Source organism: Dromiciops gliroides, chromosome 3 (assembly GCF_019393635.1).
Source record: "Dromiciops gliroides isolate mDroGli1 chromosome 3, mDroGli1.pri, whole genome shotgun sequence".
NCBI classification, from domain to species: Eukaryota; Metazoa; Chordata; class Mammalia; order Microbiotheria; family Microbiotheriidae; genus Dromiciops; species Dromiciops gliroides.
This window is the reverse complement of record NC_057863.1, coordinates 135525402-135545430: the sequence shown is the minus strand read 5'-3', so window position 1 is coordinate 135545430 and position 20029 is coordinate 135525402. Positions and strand designations below refer to the sequence as shown.

General features: G+C 34.8%; 1 pseudogene; it reads left to right on the top strand.

Annotated features, from left to right (window-relative positions):
• Positions 1-3874: 3874 nt before the first annotated feature.
• The window catches only part of LOC122747233, a 48548-nt pseudogene continuing 32393 nt past the window's right edge, over positions 3875-20029 (top strand).

Below are 20029 nucleotides of genomic sequence, written 5' to 3'. Positions count from 1 at the left end.
TTAGGGTGAGAATGTAAGATGAAGAACAAATCTAGTGAAGTTCACAAGTGCTAACGATTTTTACTGCCTTGTGATATTCCCCAAAGTTGAATTCTTGGTGTTGGCTTAAGCTTCTACAATTCTTTACACTTTGGATTCAAGTTGCCTTAAGGATCTTGATTCTTCCTATATGTTATAGAAATGTTGAAGACCATCAGGTCTATGCCTAATAAAGATTCCCTGATCAATACTTAAAGGAATTTGAAGAAGAACATTTTCTATAGCAGGTTATCCAGTACAGAGTAGTATCATTTTCCTCAAATTTAAGATGGAGTATAGAATAAAACTGTTAAAACTGATCAAACCTAAATGGAGTAACATTATGAAAGGCATTTTGGTGCTACCCTTTTTAAGTTCATATTTAATATTATAGTTTTTACTTTAAGAAATTTAAAAAGAAATTTGGGTGGGCTTGTGTCCTAAGGCTTTAAGCAAAGAAAACAAATTTTAAAACCTAACAAATAATCTCCTTTCTAGTTCATTGCACCCTTTCTCTTTGGCTTCTCCATTCTTTCAGAGCCCCTAGCATATTTTTTTTTCTAATTTCTTCATAATATCTTACACATTAAATCACTCTACTTGCTTGCTATAACTAATATTAAATTCAAAAGTCTTATGCCTTAAAGACTTCACTCCTCCATCATTTCTAAAATTATTTTTTCATCTTTTCTAGGAAAGGGAATGTTAATCATAAGAAACTCTGATGTTGTTTAGGTGCTATTTCAAAAGGAATGATATAGATACATAGATACATAGATGATGGATGGATGGATGGATAATATAGAGAGAAAGAGAGAAGAGAGAGAGAGAGAGAGAGAGAGAGAGAGAGAGAGAGAGAGAGAGAGAGAGAGGTTGATTCTCTGGAAATATCTATAATTGAATGCTTATTTCCAAGGTAGATCCATCAGATTTTGTGAAAATTATTACTATCAATTAAATTCATCTGTAGCAACTAAATGTAATAGAAATAAATGTTTAGCTATTATCTGTATTGAGCATTCTTCTGAAAACAATAAATATACAAAAACACCCCAAAAAAGAAAAAAATAGAAAGATTTTAGTATTTTATTATTTAAAGAATCAACCTCATATAAATGTATTTATTTAGTTATTAAACATAACAACATAGATAATCCAGACCGGGAATTAACTAGTTAATGAATTATTAAGCTTTTTAACAAAAGCATATAAGAAACAGAGAAATTGAGTTTATAAAATACATTAAAAATCTCTTACAAAATAATTAGAAGAAACACCAATGTGAATCGTAGTCCTCTGGTACTTTAATTATCACAAATACATAGATTTTTAATAAAGAACACTAAAATCAAGCTAAAATCAGAAAATGTCATTGTCTATATAATTATACATATTCTATATATTTAATTACATATTAATTAATGTATCAACAAATCACTTGCACATTAAATTATAACATCAACAAAACTTAAGGATAAAAAGAATACAAATTCTTAGTGTTTTTTTAGTGGAGTATTTTTCATTTCCTCTCATATTTATTTAAGGAAGGCTCATGTTCAGTTCTTCTTGAATCTGGCAGCCATAGAGATTATTTAATGTTGTAATAAAGTATAACAAAGTATTCTTATTTCACATATGAGTGCTTTTAAGAACATGCAGCAGTCATTGGGTCCCTCAACCTCAACCAGCTATGACAACAATTCTCTTCATTTCTGCTCTTTTTTAGCCTGGAACACTGATTTCGTGGAAGTAGGACATTTATTTTAGACTGCTGCAATGCAGTAATCCTTTCAGATTTATACCAATATTGATATCAACTTAACATGATTTCTTTTACCCAAACTTAGATTTCCCAAATCTCTAGCTTTTTCAAATGAAGACATAGCTTTTGAGAGATGACTAGTGTTTAATCATATGGGGAAAATGTCCCAACTTGTCTAGATATAAATCACCATGATTTTAATCTGCATTTCTTCTGAAGCTTTTATTGTTCATATTCTACAATGGGGTTTCATAGACCATGTTGGTTTGGCAAAGACTGACCAGAAACACAAAGAGAAATAGAAGCTTCTGATTGTAACCATGAAGTCTCTTGACTTTAAGTTTTCAAGACACTATTGGTAGCATTGATATGGTTATATACAGATATGTTTCCTTTTAACCTAGCTGGTGAAAATATACAGTAGTTAGTTGGTACAGTGGATAGAGTCCTGGGCCTGGAGCCAAGAAGACAAGTTAAAATCTTGCCTCAAACACTTACTAGCTGTTTGATCCTAGGGAATTCATTTTAATCTCAGTTTCCTTAACTGTAAAATCAGGATAGTAATAGCACCCTCCTGGAAGAATTGTTTGAGGATCAAATGAGATGTTATTTATAAAAAGGGCTTAGGAAAGTGTCTGGCCTAAAGTAGGCATAATTTATGATTACTATTAATTATACATACATATATGCATACACACACACACACATATATAATATGTAGAGCATAAATGTGTGTCTGTGTGGGTTTTCCATACACAGAGACTGCTTACAGATCATATGCATATCATTGGTAATAAGTGGGAACACTAGGAGGAATGACTGAAAAAATAATAATCTAAGGCATAAGTCCTGTTGAAAGTGGGTAAGTGGCAATGCATGGTAATGCATGTATATTTTTATAATGGAATGCATAAAAAAAAAGACAGAAATGGTTTTGCTAATCAGTAATGTAGCAAGGGCTCTAGAATGTTTTTTTTTCTTATTTTATTGTTCTCTCTCTCTCTCTCTCTCTCTCTCTCTCTCTCTCTCTCTCTCTCTCTCTCTCTCTCGATTTCACATACTCAATTTTGCCATTTCATATATATGACAATCTAAGCTTTAGTTAACATAATTACTAATGTTATAGCAGGAACCTGAGTTAGAGTAATAAAAAAGAAATCCTGTTTTAGATATTCATAGTCCATAATAAGAAATTATATTAAGTGGGGGGAAGATTCTACCCAATAAGGATTATTCAACAACCATTTTTTCTTTTGAATTAAGAATCCTTCCTTCCTTCCCTCCTTCCTTGCTCTTTTCTTTTCTTCCTTTCTCTCTTCATTCTTTCCATCCTTCCTTTATCTCTTCCTTCCTCTCTATATCCCCTCTTCCCCTCTTTCTTTTCTTCTTTTTTTGTTTGTTTGAATTAACCAGCATAAGGAGTGAACCTGATAGTGCATGGAAAACTCAAAATATTTTATGGATTCTGACCAAAACAATCAAACATGAAAAGTATAAATACCTTAACATTTCAAAGTACAATTATGTTTTGAAGAAGAAATGCAGAAAGATGTAATAAAGATATTGATGATGCTAAAAAATAATAATAATTATATATGTGGATACATTTCTCTACTCTTGTTTTGTATCATCCACCTATCATTCTACGTTCATCAACATATATATGATATATACATATATGACAAATATGCATAAATATACATATATGGTGTATAGGCACATGTGTGTCTAATTTATATGTGTATATGGCACATATTATAATATGTATTAATATGTATATATATTAAGTATATTTATAACATAATTTTATTAAGTGTAGTATACCAAGGGGCGAGCAGTGATATTCTCACTATATTCAATTAGAGTTAAGTAGCAAGCATTGTGTAAGTTTTTATTATGTACAGTGTTGTACTAAGCATTGCCTACACAAGGTAAGATTTTTAAAAATCTGTCCCTTGTCCTCAAGTAGTTCCCATTCTAAATGAGAAAACAATGAACAATTTGTAGTTAACCATATATATATATATGATATGTAGAGGATAGAAGGTTTTTCAGAGGGGAGGGAACTATCATTGGGGGATTAGAGAGAGTGACATGGCTATGAAAGGGTTCCTAAAGAATGGTTTTTTTGAGCTGAGTCTTGAAGGAAGTCAGGGAAGGTAAGAAGTATATGTGAGTACATAATGCATATCTCACATACTATGTCTAGTTCTGAATTATATGTTTTAGGAGGTTAATTTGCGAACTTGAATATCCCAGGGAAGTACAGAGAAGTACAAATAGGATGGGGAAAAGATGTTAAAAGTATACCAAATTAGGATCAATTGAAGGAACTTGGGATGTTTTGTACATAAGAAAAAAAAAAGTGTGGGCACATAATTTTAGTCATCAAATGTTTGAATAGTTTTCATATGGAAAAATTAACCTTATTCTTCTTGTTCTAAATCCCAAGTATCAATAAGTAGAAATATAAGGAAGCAGAACCTCCTGACATTGATTTGCAGAAAGAAAAACAATGCAATTGTACCATTTCATTGGATAGTAAGTTTCTGATCACTGATATCTTCACGTGGAATTTGCCTTATCTCTTAATGAAAGAGGACATTTCAGTTCACCAAGTATGCATTAAATACCTACCACATGCAAGGCATTATGTTGGGTTCTCTAGATTTAAAGAAAAAAATCAAATAATAATTACTTCAAAGAGTTCACATTCTAAAAGGGGAGCCAAGATAAACATGAATTAACAAATCAAGATAGATACAGAATACAGTGTCTGTACACAGAGACATAATAAAATGTAAGTAAAATACGGTAGGAGCAGCTTTGGATGATGACACCATTTTCGGACAAAAGGCATCAGGGGAGGCTGCATGAAGATGGTAACATCCATTTTCCTTTGAAGAAATATAAGGATTGTGAACTATGGAAATGAATAAGGAATACATTCTAGGTAACAGAAAAGGGACTATTACAATAGTCTAGAATTTAATGGCAATGAGCATCTAAATCAGGGGTGGTAGTGGTGTGAATGGAGAGGAGGAGACAAATACAAGTTAGCATAGAGAGATTGGAAAACAGGGTCAAGTGGGGAAGAGTAAATGATGGCTGAAGATTTTAAACTGAAACTGGGGAAAAATGAGAAAAGTTAGAGGCAGGAAGGCTTGTTGTGGAAAATGTCAGTACATAGGATTGATAATATAGGTAGAGGCTGTACTAGTTGTACTGTCATGTCATATAACTTCAAGATTCTTTTTTTTTTTAATTCTGTTTTATTTTGTTTTTCAATTAAGGATATTTTATTTTCTCTTTTTTAAAAAGAAGCAAAAACATTTAAATTTAAATTATTAAAATAAAAGTAATTTATTAATCACTAAGAATGTGCCAAGTGCTTTATAAATATAACTTTATTTTATCCTCATTAGAACCCTAAGAGGAGGGTGCTATTATTATCCCCATTTTACAGATGAGAATACTGAGGCAAATAAAGGTTAAGTGATTTTCCCAAGGTTATACAACTAAGTGCCTGAGGTGAGATTTGAAGACCAGTCTTGCCACTCCAAGCCCAGTGTTCTATCCACAGCCCTAGCTAGCTGCTTCTTTGTATTGTAACACATAACAAATATATATGGTGAAGCAAAACAAATTCTCACATTGGTCATTTCAAAAATATATGTCTCCTTCATATTAATTCTATCACCTCTATGATTCTATCATTCTATGACAACAAAATAAGAATTTTAGAATCATTTTTAGTGCAATCTACTTTTCAAAATCTAACATAAGGTTTGGAGATGGAAGAAAGGCAAATGAGTTGCTCTTTTGGTGCCTTCTGAGTGTGTGTGTGTGTGGGGGTTATGGGGGATTATTTCCCAGATTCCCTAATGTCCAGGATGGAGTTTGTGCCTGGGATCTCAGAGATGAGAGCTTGGAAGAAGGCCAAGATTAATCCTATGACCTTTTTCGCCTTCTAGCAAAAAATGCTTGTCCCTTCTCTAGTTATTAAGCAGAGTACCAAATGTTCATACTTGTTTGTTCCTTTTCTGTAGCTTTCAAATTGTATTTTCTTTACCTCCCATAAAGCTCCGTTGTGCAACAGAGGATTCTAAATTGAATGTCATATTTTATTTAGTGCTTAGTTATCTAGGCAAAAGGAGAGGAGAGAAAACATTCCCTGCTTCAAGGAAACAAAATATTTGGTCTAGACATGTAGGTGACTAGATCTAAGAGTAGAGTCATTAGTGTAAAATGTGGTGACTGGCTGCTATAAATCTGACAAAGAATTTAAAAAACCCTGATAACACTTGGAAGTTAAGACAAACAAAAATTATGAGCTGATAATAGTGCTATGTCCTCAGTGAGCAAAGTATATGCCTTTTGCTTTCCTCCTCTCAGGAAGACATTTGTGCCTTTGTGTATAAAAAAGAAAGTCACATCCCCATAAAGGTTTTGAGAGAGAGACAGGGGAAAGTTGCCTAGAAAGGGAAAATCAGTCCACTGAGGGAGGAGTGAGCTTCTGGGGAGTTCCACCTATGTAAAGAGTGATTCGTTCAGGCATATTGAAACAAGTCCTCTCTTTAAGGAAATGATTGACAGCTTAACTTGGTTTGCTTGCCTGGTGCTTATATATGTTTCTTCTTGGTTATATAATCTTACTGTCAAGTTCTTAGCTGTATATTAGGAATAAAAATACCAATTGTCTACATTTCTATGCTACTGAAGCCAAGGTTCATGGAGGTATCCAGAGTTATTCCTGAAGAGAAGACAAGGGGCTCTCTTACATTTCATATATGATCTCTTGAGCACACTTCATTTTTGAAGTCTTGGACAACAGGAACCTACTTAAATTTTTCCAGATCATTTCAAAGTTTTCTTGCCTTAAAGTCTAGGGTTCATATCAGACTATGCCTATCATTTTTTTTTCATTTATATATGCCACTTTTGAAGTAACATGATTAAGACTCACTTTCCTAAGATTTTATTTTGAAAATATGCTGAGAAGTTTTAGTGCAGGTATTAATGAGGATGAAGAAGAAGAAAAAGAAGAAATAAAGGAAGGGTGGGGAAGGGAGAGGGGAGAAGAGGGATGCAGAGAGGAGACAGGTGAGGAGAGGGTAGGGGAGGAGGAGGAACTTAATATAGAATGGCATAGTGGAAAGAATACTAGGCTGAAAGTATGTTTATGTTCTATATACCAGGATGTAAAACCTTTTCTGCTCATGAACACTTTTTTTCCTGAGAAATTTTTACAGGATTCCAGGTATATAAGTATATAAAATAGGTAGAAATAACCTTTTTTACTCTTGCCAAATTTTTCATGACCCCAACATGCAGTTACACAACCCCCATGGGATCATGACCCACAGTTTAAGAAGCTAGGTGCTATACTCCTACAAGCTTTGCTACTAACTCTCTATGCCAATTTTAAAAATAAGATCAGTTGTATTAAATGATTTCTTTTTTTTTTTTTTTGCTAACAAACATTTATTTTTTCCAGTTACATGTAAGGGTAGTTTTCAACATTCATTTTCATAACATTTGGAGTTCAATCTGCCCATCATTTCTCTTTGCATTAAAATATAGACATTATTAGTTTAGTGGCTTCCTTTAAAGAATCGTTAATAGGGGACAGCTAGGTGGCGCAGTGGATGAAGCACTGGCCCTGGATTCAGGAGTACCTGAGTTCAAATATGGCCTCAGGCACATATGACACTTACTAGCTGTGTGACCTTGGGCAAGTCACTTAACCCTCATTGCTCCACCAAAAAAGAAAGAAAGAAAGAGAGAAAGAGAGAAAGAAAGAAAGAAAGAAAGAAAGAAAGAAAGAAAGAAAGAAAGAAAGAAAGAAAGAAAGAAAGAAAGGAAGAAAGAAAGAAAGAAAGTAAACAGAAGGGAAAAAAAAAGAATGAAGGACAAAGAAAAGATTCCGTAAATCTAATTCCTGGACCCTACTAATCACAACTAAATTTGTGTTTTCTCTCTATCTCTCTCATTGTCACTGTCTCTGTCCCGCTCTTTGTTCCACCTGTATCTAGCTATCTTTGTCTTTCTCTGATTCTCTCTTCAACTCTCTCTCTCTAATTCTGTCTCTCTCTATTTCTCCCTGTTCTTCTGTCTGTCTTTCATCATCTATCTCTACCTCCATCTCTAAGGCTGTATCTCTCTGTCTCTCATTCTATCTCATTCTGTTTGTTTCTGTGCCTCTACCTCTCTCTGTGTGTCTCTGTCTCTGTCTTTTTCTATCTCATCCTCTCTCTTTATTGATTCATGAGTATCATGTCTGTCTATTCTCAATGTCTTTTATGATTCTAAAGGTTACATTATTTTATTTTACTAAATTAAATCACTCACATTCTTCTCCTTTGATTGTTCCCATGATCTAAGGGTTCATTCTTTAAACATCTGTCTGAAAGAAAGCTTCTGGACAGCATTGATATAATTTTTTCTAGGCTTGATTTAAAAGAAGTTTTTAAGAAATATATCTGAGCAGCTGTCCAGGCAGAATTTGTCTAAACTACTTTTTATTGTCAATTTCTGACAGTTAAATTAATTGTTCATTTTAATAGAAAACCATAAATAAACTCTGAAAATAATTTAGTGCTTCCTCTTTTAGAAATATCTATACTCTAATCTAAGTCAATTATGTATTCAACTTAAAATACAAAGTTTTAATTCAGCTAGGACAATAATTCTCACCTAAACAAACTGTTATGGTAGCACATTCAACTACTATATTGCAGACTGACATTTCCTGGCTTGAATTTTACCAGAAAAAAAAGAAATATATTTTCACATAATTGTCTTTATTCCAAGAGCTGGAAGTGCCATTATTAAATGGTAAAAGTCTTTTTAAGTGGGACATCCTAGTGGAAAGAGCAATATAACAATTTGGTAACAATCATGATTACAGAGAGTTCTTAAATATGGGTTGCTCCCAGAGATAGCCATTCTTCTTGTAAGAACTACTTTACAAAAGAATGGCACTAAGCATTAACTCCTTGAAGAGTCATTCCTTAAACAATAAATTAATGTGTTTAGAGCAATAATAGAACAATAAAGCAAGCTTAAATATAGAAAACAAGCTAAACAGAACTCATATATTTTTATTTAAATTCAATATGTCAATAAGAATTTATGAAGAATCTACTATGTGGCAGAGCTCGTGCTAATAATAGTAGCTCACACTTATGAATTATGAGAAGCACTTTACAATTATTATCTCATTTGATCCTCCTCACAACTCTGAGTTGCTATTATTATTCTACTTTTACACATGGGGAAACTGAGGTTAGCTGGCTTATCAAAGGTCACACAGCTTGTAAGTATTTGGGGCTGTATTTGAATGCAGGGTCTCCTAACTATAAGCCCAGTACTTTATCTGTTGGACCATTTAGCTGTCTCAACAGTCTAAGCACATGAGGAAGAACATAAGGCTCTCAAGAAACTCACATTATAGTGTGGTAGATAAAATGGAAACAACTATATATAAATAAGATATATACTAGATAAATTAGTGATAGTATTAAAGGGAGGGCACTAAGTTTAAAGAGGATTGGAAAAGGCTTCTTGAAGAAGCTGAGACTCTGGACAAGAATTGGAAGAATCCAGGGAAACTAGGAAGTAGAGATGAAGAGACAGAACATTCAATCCATGGGGGGGGATATCAGTGAAAATATTCAGACAAGTAAGAGGAAAAAACAAGAGATCACTGTTGTAAAAATGTATAGAGCTAATCAAGAACTATTTCTTCTTCTTTGGTTTAGAAAGAAGATGGAAATTGGGTGTGGAGAGATAATGCCCCCCAAAACAACAAGTCTGTCAAAGCTACCCAAAACCCATATTCAACAAACATTATTGGAGTACCTATTGTTTTCAAGATACTGTTCTAGGTGCTGAGGTACAAAAATTAAATAACAGACAATTTTTACTTAGAGAAAATAACATTTTGTATGGTTTTTATTTCACATCCAGAGAGGAAAATTTTCACTGTGAAATGCCACTCAAGAGTTGGAAATTTGTACCATATATATCTCAGACAGAATAGCACACAAATCCATACTATTCCTACTGAGCTGATTCTAGATGTCTACTAGCAATTCTTAATATTTTAGTGGATTATTTCAAGTTCTTTCTTCACTACTGTTTTCTTATTTCACACATGAAGTTTTCTCTAGATTGCTGACATTTAATCACCAACACAACACTTTCCTTAGTAAAAGCTACTTTTGATTAAAAGTACTGGAGGAGGGAAGGTGGTGAGAATGCTTTCAGTTCAACCAGATGTTGTGTTATTATGTAGTTCTTGTTTTAACAATACAAGAAAGAGGGGACAACTAGGTCATGCAGTGGATAAAGCACTGGTCCTGGATTCAGTAGGAACTGAGTTCAAATCTGGTCTCAGACATTTGACACTAGCTGTGTGACCCTGGGCAAGTCACTTAACCCCCATTGCCCTGAAAAAAACAAAAACAAAAACAAAAAAAACAAACCAAAAAAAACCAAACAAACAACACAAGGGAGAGAGCTTGGTGCCAGCTATACTTTACTCCGTGTTGGCTATTCCTGAGAACCACAGAAATATAACATTCCATGTGGTAGCAGTTATTTGAAGATCAATTAGACAAGAAAGGCTTCAGGAAGTATAATGTATTATGAGTGACTTGTTAAGCAATAGTGGTTTAGAACATAAATATCTTTATTTGAAATACAGTTATATTCAAATATATTTTCTTTGTGGATAAAATAATAGGTAGAAATGAGGGGGAGACATGGGATGAGGGAAAAGTAGCTGTCATTTTTTTTCTTAAAATGTGTTTCTAAGAAGGAGTAGGAAGATGGACCTATTGTTACATCTACCTATTGGGTGCACCAGTAAATGTTTAATGTTTAACTGACTCTCTGAGAAAAAAAATGCATGGAACACTTTTAAGTTTAATGTGCATAATTAGCATTTTCTCTACCATTTTTTCAAGTCTAGACAATCAATTAGAGGATAAATTAAACCTCGACTTGTAATATTGGCAGATTTCCAAAGATTAAACACTCAAGTTGAAAATTTGACAATTTACTCTTGAGAGCTGGTTTGAGTGACTCCAGCACACCCCTGAAACTACCATAGATCTTCCAAAAGCATACTTCAAAAGATTCAGAGAAAAGATATGTAAGAAACTATGAAATAAAGTTTTATGAACAAAATTGGTCCAATGGAGATGAAAAGATCTCAAGGAGAAAAAATTGTGATAAGTAGAAAAAAAGAGTTGCCAAAACTGATGAGGATACATAGGGAACTCACTAAGAAATTTGATCTTTGAATAATACAAAAAGAAGAGTTCAGAACAGAGAATGAATACAAAATAATGGCATAATTTAACTTTAAAGAATGGTGTCCAGAGTGTCAAGACTCAGAATGAGCTGAGATTGTCAAGGAAAGCTAGGAATAGCACACATGTTTTCTGTTTGTATTCTGAGGAAAATAGGAGCCTAAGAGATAGGATGAGTACCCTATTCAGATGATAATAATGACAGAGAAAATATAGAGCTCCTCAATTCTCACTTTTTTTTCAGTCTTCTCTATTAAGGAAAGAGGGAAAACAAAAAAAAAATGTTAACAGGTGTTGATAACTAAGATGAGGAGGAGATAATAAAAGAGACCACCCATTTGCCCTGGATGAATTCTAGTCATAAGGAAGCTAGAACAAAGTCATAGGTATGAAAAGAACTTGTGAATAATATTGATTACCCATTGATAGAAATATTTTAAGTTATATAGGAGAAGTATCATAGTACTAGAGAAGGACAGTGCCCTCAAATTCCAAAACAGGAAGAGAATGTAATCTATATACAAAAGACCAGTGAATTTCCTTTTTTATTTCTTTTTCTGGAGAAAGCCCAGCCATTTTTTCCATTCACTTCTAATTCACAAGCCATCTATTTTAAAATCTCATCAACAGACCTCTTACCCTGGCAAAACTTCCAACCTGTCATTCTCACTCTCATTCCTGGTGACTGTTTTTTTTTTTTTAATCACTATTTCATGGAAAGACTCAGCCATGCTTCATTTGACAACTGACTTGAAAGACATCTTCTCCATCATGTTGCCAACTTCCTTGCATCCTCATAGGTAGCTGCAGTCCTGGAATCATGATCCACACATTTTGTCTAGGAACTAAATTTTAGGAAGATTATTATCAGGGTGAATAATATATAGATAAGGGTGAATAGAGTGGCAAAGGGCTTTGAATATATACAATATTAGAATATGTTGAAGGAATTGGTTCTATACTGAGGAGAAATGAAAACTCAAGGGAAACATGGCAGTTGCCTAAAATACTTAAAAGTCTGTCTTGTATAAGTTAAATTAAGTTAAATCAATAGTATTTATTAAGCACTTGCATTCCAAGCAACCTGTTACGTGGTGAGGTTACAAAGAAAATCAAAGCAGTCCCAGCCCTAAATAAATTCACATTCTAAAGAAGAGATCATATACAAACCATGTATCTGCAGGATATACACAGGTTAAATTAGAGAAAATTTAAGAGGGTATTAATATACCAGCATTGATGGAAACCGGAAAGATTCATTTCTTAAGATGGAATCTTTGCTAAGACTTGAAGGAAAACAGGAAATCCAAGACATAGAGAAAAGGAGGGTGGGGTGGTATTCCAGCAACCATTTCCCAGGCATGGAATTGACAGATAGAGAGTCTTGCATGAGATAATGGGGCCCAGGGTTACAGGATCACAGAGTATGTGGAAGTGAATAAGATACCAGAAGATGGGAATTGGAGGAAGGGACCAAGGTATAAAGAGCTTTCAAAGAAAAACAGAAGATTTTATAGTTGACTCTGTGTGGCAAGATTATTGGAATTTGGCTAACTGATTGGGATGAACCACACTTGGCCTGCCCTGAGTGATGTGTGCAGCAGGAGAAACTACTCTCCATAGGCAGTTTTGAAGGACCTCCCCTTTTGGGGGGGGTGGAAGAGTAATCCCCTTTCTCCCTTTTCCATATTGTTATTAACATATTGTTGGTTAGCATAGGGTATTATATTCTTTTATTTTTTTACTGTTTCATCAAGTTCCTCAAAGAAACAAAGGGGGAAATGTGGTAAAATTATTGGAATTTGGCTGACTGATTGGGATGAGTCACACCTGGCCTGCCCTGAGTGACACGTGTTGCTTATGTCAGCAGGGGAAACCACTCTCCACAGGCAGTTTTGAAGGAACTCCCCTTTTGGGGGCAGAAGAGTAAACGCTCGCTGAGGGAAGCTCAGCCTCTTCCAGAGTGACTTTCTTTCTGGTTGTGCTAGCAGCAAGAGTAGGCAAGTCCTGCAGGCCCTGGCTGAAAAGCTGGTTTTCCATTGAAGCTATGGAACCCAGGTGGTAAGTTAACATATGATCCCTGCTCTTTTGAATTAGCTGAAGTGGAAGCGAGTTTGGGGATTGTATAGACTTAGGTTAGAGTTAGGAGGATTATCCATATTTCTTTTTCTCTATTCCCTTGTCTTTGATTTTATTAATTTCACCTTGCTGTTTATTACATTCCCAAATAATAAAAACCTGATTTGTTTGTGGAAAAGAGGCTGTTAGCTTCTTTCATATCGGCCTGGGAGAAATATCTAAAAAGGCAGTTCAGAGGGGAGGGAGCTTTGTACCTAAAGGTCCTTTATTATTTCCAGGGCCCCAATATTATGGTGAGCCACTCAATTAACTCTCCATATATTAAATTTGGCCCTCACATCTGGCAATAATAGAGTGTGGGAAGAAGTGAGGTGATGTGGTAAGAGATACACAGTAGAGATTTCCAGGGTGGAACCAAGATGGCAGAGGAAAGGCAGTGAGCTCCCAAACTCATGACACAATCACTCCAAAAAACATCCAAATATGGTCATAGGAAAATGCCCAGAGCAGCAAAACTCACAGAAGAATATGCTGAAATCATCTTCTAACCAAGAACAGCTTGGAAGGTCAGAAGGAGGGAGCTGCTGTGCTGATACAGGAGTCAAACCCAACCTCACAATCAACCTGACACAGATCCAGTCCCAGGAAGGCATCACCAGAAAAGCAGACCCCCAGAGCCTCTGAATCAGCTGAAGCACCAGTGTTGTCTGGAACTAAGCTCACAGTCTGGTGAGTAGGCAGGGGAGAGACTACAGGGATCTATGCTGGTGCTAAGGCAGAACTTGGATTTTACACCCCTACTGAGAACCAGGTGGTAGGCTAGAGTAGAAGTGGCCCAGCTTGGGGAGGGGCACAGGCTCATCACAGCTAACACCATAACACACAAAGCTGGTTGATTGGCAAGTTGGTCTGGGTTCATCTAGGACCAGGAAACAGGCCGCGTGAGGGAAAGAAGACCTGATTCTCCTTAAATCATACCACCTGGGACTTCTTAAGGTTGGGATACTGCAAGCCTGGAAACAGTGCCCCACTTTAAGGAGGTAAAAGTCAAGTAAAAGAGAAAGGTGAGTACCATAGAAGGAAGACCAAGGGGCACCCTCAGAGGAAGATGTCAACATCAGGACCCTATATTTAAAGCTTCTAAGAAAATACAAATTGGTCTCAGCCCACAGAGGTGCTCAAAAAGGACTTTGAAGATAAATTAGAGAGGTAGAAGAAAAAATGGAAAGAGAAATGAGGGTGATATAGGAAAGACATGAGAAAAGTCAACAGCTTGAAAAGTCAAATGGAAAAGGAGGTACAAAAGTTCTCTGATGAAAATAATTGCCTAATTATTAGGATTGAACAAATGGAAGCCAATGACTTTATGAGAAACCAAGACACAATAAAGCAAACCCAATTAATAAAAAAATAGTGGGCAATGTGAAATATCTTCTGGGAAAAACTGCCAACCTGGAAAATAGGTCCAGGAGAGATAATATGGGGTGATGATTTGTGCACTGTGTCAGTTAGCTAGATAATAACATTTTTAGTGTTAAATTGAGGGGCAAAGGGAATTCATTGGGGGAGAGGGAAGGGCAGAAGAGAAATCCTACATGAAAGTAACAGGAAAAGGCTTATGGAGTGGAGGAAGAGATGGGAGATGAGCAGGGCAGTAAATGAATTTTACACTCATCAGAAAAGTTTCAAATATCTTAAATTCATCAGAGCTGCCTCAAGGAGGGACTAACAGACACACCCAACTGGGTGGAGTACTCTATTTAATCTGGGCAGTAAATAAGCCTAACACTCATCAAAATTGGCTCAAAGACCTCAATCTCATTAGAATTGTCTCAAGGAGGAAATAATGTACACACTCAATTGAGTGGAGTAATCTCTATAACCCTGCAGGAATATAGGAGGGGAAGGGGATAAAGAGAGAGGGGCAAAAGAAGGAAGGGAAGAGTGGGGGAGGGGACAGACAGAAGCAAATACCTTTTGAAGAGTGATAGGATGAAAGAAGATGGATAATAGAATAAATATCATGGAGAAGGGAATAGGATGGAAGGGAAACAGTTAATAATAGTAATCATGAAAAAGAGAAAAGGGGGAATAATTGTACAAAAATAGTTATAGCAACTCTTGGTGGAGGCTAGGAATTGAGAATCAAGGGAATGTCCATCAATTGAGGAATGATGGAAAAAGCTGTGTTATATGATTGTAGTGGAATGGACTTGTGCTACAGGAAATGACAAACAGGATGATACCCGAAAAACATGGAAAGACTAATGAACATCAATGTATAATGAAGTGAGCAGAGCTGAGAGGACATTGTGGGTAGTGACAGCAGTATTGTTCAATGAGTAATTGTGAATGACTTAACTAGTCTCAGCAGTGCAATGATCCAAGACAATCCCAAGGAACTAATGAGGATGCTTACTATGCACCCCTATAGAAAGAACTGATAAAAAGTACACTTGTGGATTGTACATATATAAGCTGATTGCAATCTTGTGGAGAGGGGAGGAAAGGGAGGGAGGGAGGGAGAAAAATTTGGAATTCTAAATCTTATGAAAATGAATGTTGAAAACTACCCTTACATGTAAATGGAAATTAAAATAAATGTTTGTTGAAAAAAAAAAAAAGAGAATACACAGTAGAAAGAACATTTTGGTAGTTGAATAGAGGATTCACTGAACTGTACTCAAGAAAGGTCCTGAGGCAGGGAGAACATGGACAAGACTATAGTCATAGTCTAGACATAAGGTGATTAGGGTCTGCACCAGGATGGTGGCAGTTGATGTTGTTCTTCATTCTTGGAAGAGGCCCATGACATCAAGATGATGTTATTCCTTCAGTAAGTTGGATTTAAGTGAGGGAGGACTGTGCAAGGTCACCAGCCTCACTCTCTTCTCCAGAAACATTGGGGTCCAGTGGTAAAATATACATCAGTATGACTGGAGATGGCCCCAGATGCTTAAGACAATTAGGTTTAAATGACTTACACAACTAGTAAGTATTTGATGTGGCAGTATAAGAGGAGGCAAGGCAGCTTATCTTAGAGGTGTTGCAAAGAAAAAGGGATAGAGCACGTTTATTTTGCCCTAGAGATCAAAACTAGGAGCACTATAGGTAGAAGCTTTCAAGAGGAAAATTTAGGATTGATTATAAGAAAACCTTTCTAAAAGTGAAGCCATTCAAAAATGGAATTAACTATCTTGGAAGTGATTGGGTTCCACTTTACTGGAGGTTTGTTAGAAAAAGATGAATGATTATTTTATGAAGGTTTTAATGTTCTTTTTATGTCCTGGCATGTAGTAGATTGATAGAAAAGAAGAGATTTCATAGTGGCAAAAATTGGCATAATAACTGATTGGATAAGGGCCTGGAAAGGGGAGTAAGAATGAAAAGTTGAGGGAGGCTCCTAGGTTCTAACATTACTAAATGGAAGATGAAATGATAGTCAACAAAAACTTCAAGACCTGAATTTTCTTGATTCTATGAATCATAGATGGCATTTTTTGTTAGTCGCCTTTCTGATGGTGAGCAGATTAACTCATTTACTCATTATCATTCTATTAATGCAGTACTTGATGTTTTCCCTAGATGTTCCATGTTTTACATGGCACAGTGTATACTGGATGCAATTCAGACCCACTCAGCTCCCAAAAGACAATTGTTACATTTTCATTGTGATCATTTGCACTTTTAAAATTGGCAAATGCTACAAATAAAGAATTTATTTGTTGGTTATTGATTACCACCTAAATGATGTAACATTGTACTCTTCCTCAATTTTGTGCAGAAATATTAAATAGAAATAATTCCAAGACCCAAAATAAAAGTGATTATTATTAAGTATTCAATGACCTTACACTTTAATATAGATTTTACCAATTCTTTATGAAGCCTAAATTCCCTCTCTATCTTAAAAACAGTTTCTGAGAGGCAACATCATAAAGAAGATAGTAATGAGAACATTTATGTTTGTACTTGCTGTGTGCTAGGCATTGTGCTAAGCACTTTAAACATATGATTATCTCATTTGACCTTCACAATAACCCTGAGAGATGGGTGTTTTATTATCCCCATTTTCTAGTTAGGAAACTTAGGAAAAGAGAAGAGAAATTACTTTCCAAGGTAACATAGCTAGTAAATGTCTGAAGAAAAGATTTGATTCCCAGGTCTTCTTGACTCATGCCCAGCATTTTTTCCTTTGTGCCACGTACCTAGCAATAGACTTTAGCCTCAGAGGCAGGAAGGCCTTTTAGTCAAGACTGATGTCTGATATATACTTGCTGTGGAGAGTGGCACTCATTGAATCTGTGAATTTTCTTGGCAACTATTTAAGACTATAATCTGAAGAATGGGTGCGACCTGTTTTGGAAGAGAAAATATTCTCATGTGGGAGTTCTCTATGCATGAAATAATAGGCCCAGTCCCCATCACAAAGCAAACATTTTATTTACGTCTTTTCTTCCAATTTTTTTTCAGGATTCTAAAAGGAATTACATGTTTCATTCATTTATTTTTGCCAAGATGCCTCACACAAAAACTAAAATGAGATAATAGTTATGAAAGCTCTTTGAAAAAAGTTCAAAGTACTGTACAAAGCCCCACATAGTGATTCTCATTGAAATCTTGCCACAGTATTCCTGGAAAATTTTAGAACTAAACTCTGTTCTCACCTTTTTGTGTGCAATTACCAAAGAAGTCATTATGGGATTTCTGATCAATATATGAGTTACTTTCATTATAAATAGAAACAGATGGCTTGCCTTTACTCAAATGGTTCACGCTCAGGGTCCACCTGCTGTATCATAACATTTAAATCATTTTCAATTCATTCAAATTTAGTCCCAGTCCAGTCTATTCAGTTTAATTCTAATCCAATCCAATTCAAATCGACAAATCTTATTGAGTGCTAGTTATATAGACTGCTAAATGTCTTCATTCTGCTTTTTACAGGTATGGTTTATAGGGATAAAATACTTATTTAAAGATGAGATTATATAACCACATGTACATTGCATAGATATATAAGGAAATCATCCCATATGCGAAACTATTTACTTATTTAGACAGCAGCTTATGAAGATTCTACTTATTTTCTCAGCAACACATCCCAATGTTTAACTATGTGCTTAACAGCTTTAATTAACCCTAATATGTAAATGTCTGATAAATCATTTCTGTACTGGTTCAGTACCTACAGAATAACTATACTTTCAAATATAGGCTTCAACCTTTCTTTTCAAATTATATCTCCCACAATTCCACTGCCTGAACTCTATTCTCTAATTAAGTACATTCTTTATTATCCTGGCAACATCACTACCATTCTGCCACCTTCATTCATTTGTTCATGCAAAGACCTTAGAATGATGGATCCATTCACCCTACTTACTGATGGGTAATCCACTCTTAAGGTCTAGACCAAATAGCTCCTCTTACATGATATCATCCCTGAACATACAAAATAAATGTGTATGATCCCTAATTTGAACTGCCCTTTCCATGCAATTTTTTTCATGTACCAGTTTTTTTAAGGACAAATACTAAAATATATATTGTACTATAATAGTTCATATGTTTTTTTTAAATTTCTCCTACTAAATTTCTATTAGGTATACCCCACACCTAACACACTGACTTTCATATGATAGTCAAATAAAAAAAAAATGTTGATAGACTTGTTTAATGGAATTGATTTTTTTGAACCTTAATCCATCACATTGCATTTAAGTGTTTTTTTTACATACTGTGATATAATGAGGAAAATTACAACCGTTTATAACCCACAGTGTAAACTCTTCATGTATCTGAAGACTATTATAAAAACCCTTTCTCCAGAACAATAACTCTAGTTTCTCTAACCTCCCATAGATGTCTTATTTTTCTGGTACTGAAGTCATCATTATAATTCCTCCCTTACTTTTCATATAACAACTGCAAGGCCCAAGAACCTAAATGAAAAATTTTCAATGACCCCTAATCCACTTGTTCAGTAGTATACCAATGAAAACCACAGGCCAAAGAATAAAGTTCACCAAAGATCATCAGATTTAACTCACATACCAGGCATTTAAAAGAATAAAATGAATGCAGTCACTGATGTAAAGTAACAAAAATTTGTTCTCTGATTTTCTTGCCCAAAGCCAAAGGGATAATGTTAAATTATTAGATAACCATAAAGATGATAATTTGGTTTAACTTCATTTAAGACTTGTACTTAAAAAGGTCCTAATTATATTTCTAGACAACTGAATTAAATGTTTTAATACCTGAATTGACTCTTCTTTGTCTTTGTAGTCATGTTGTTGACAGATCCCTCATGGGAATTTCATATGTTAACCAGATTTTGCCTCAAAACAATTACTATATTTTTTCCATTTCAATTTACAGTTTCCCATTAAATACACAGAATAAATTAGCATTTAACTATCTTGACCTATAGAATCTAGATCTGAAATTTAAGGAAATTATAATTACATTTGCAGCAGTATCATAAGCTTTAATTTTCTTATTAAAATTTTGATTATTACTTAATAATGAGCACAGTATGGAGTATGCAAAATACTTAACACTTTTCTTTTTGAACTTACATGAGAAGAAACTTGACTTATAAGTGATTTCTTTTATTGCTCTTAATTTATTCATTGAGAAAATAATTAATTTTGGGAGACACAGGGGGGGTATAAGGAAGTCCAGAGCTTTGATGTTTAATCCATGGGGGATGAGAGGGAGAATCATGGTGTGTAAAATTCCTCCACCATTAAGAACAGCAACTAATTCTGTAATCTATAAACTCAGAGAGACATCTGGCATCCTGTGAGATTAAGTGATTTCCTCATGGTTAAACAAGCAAGTG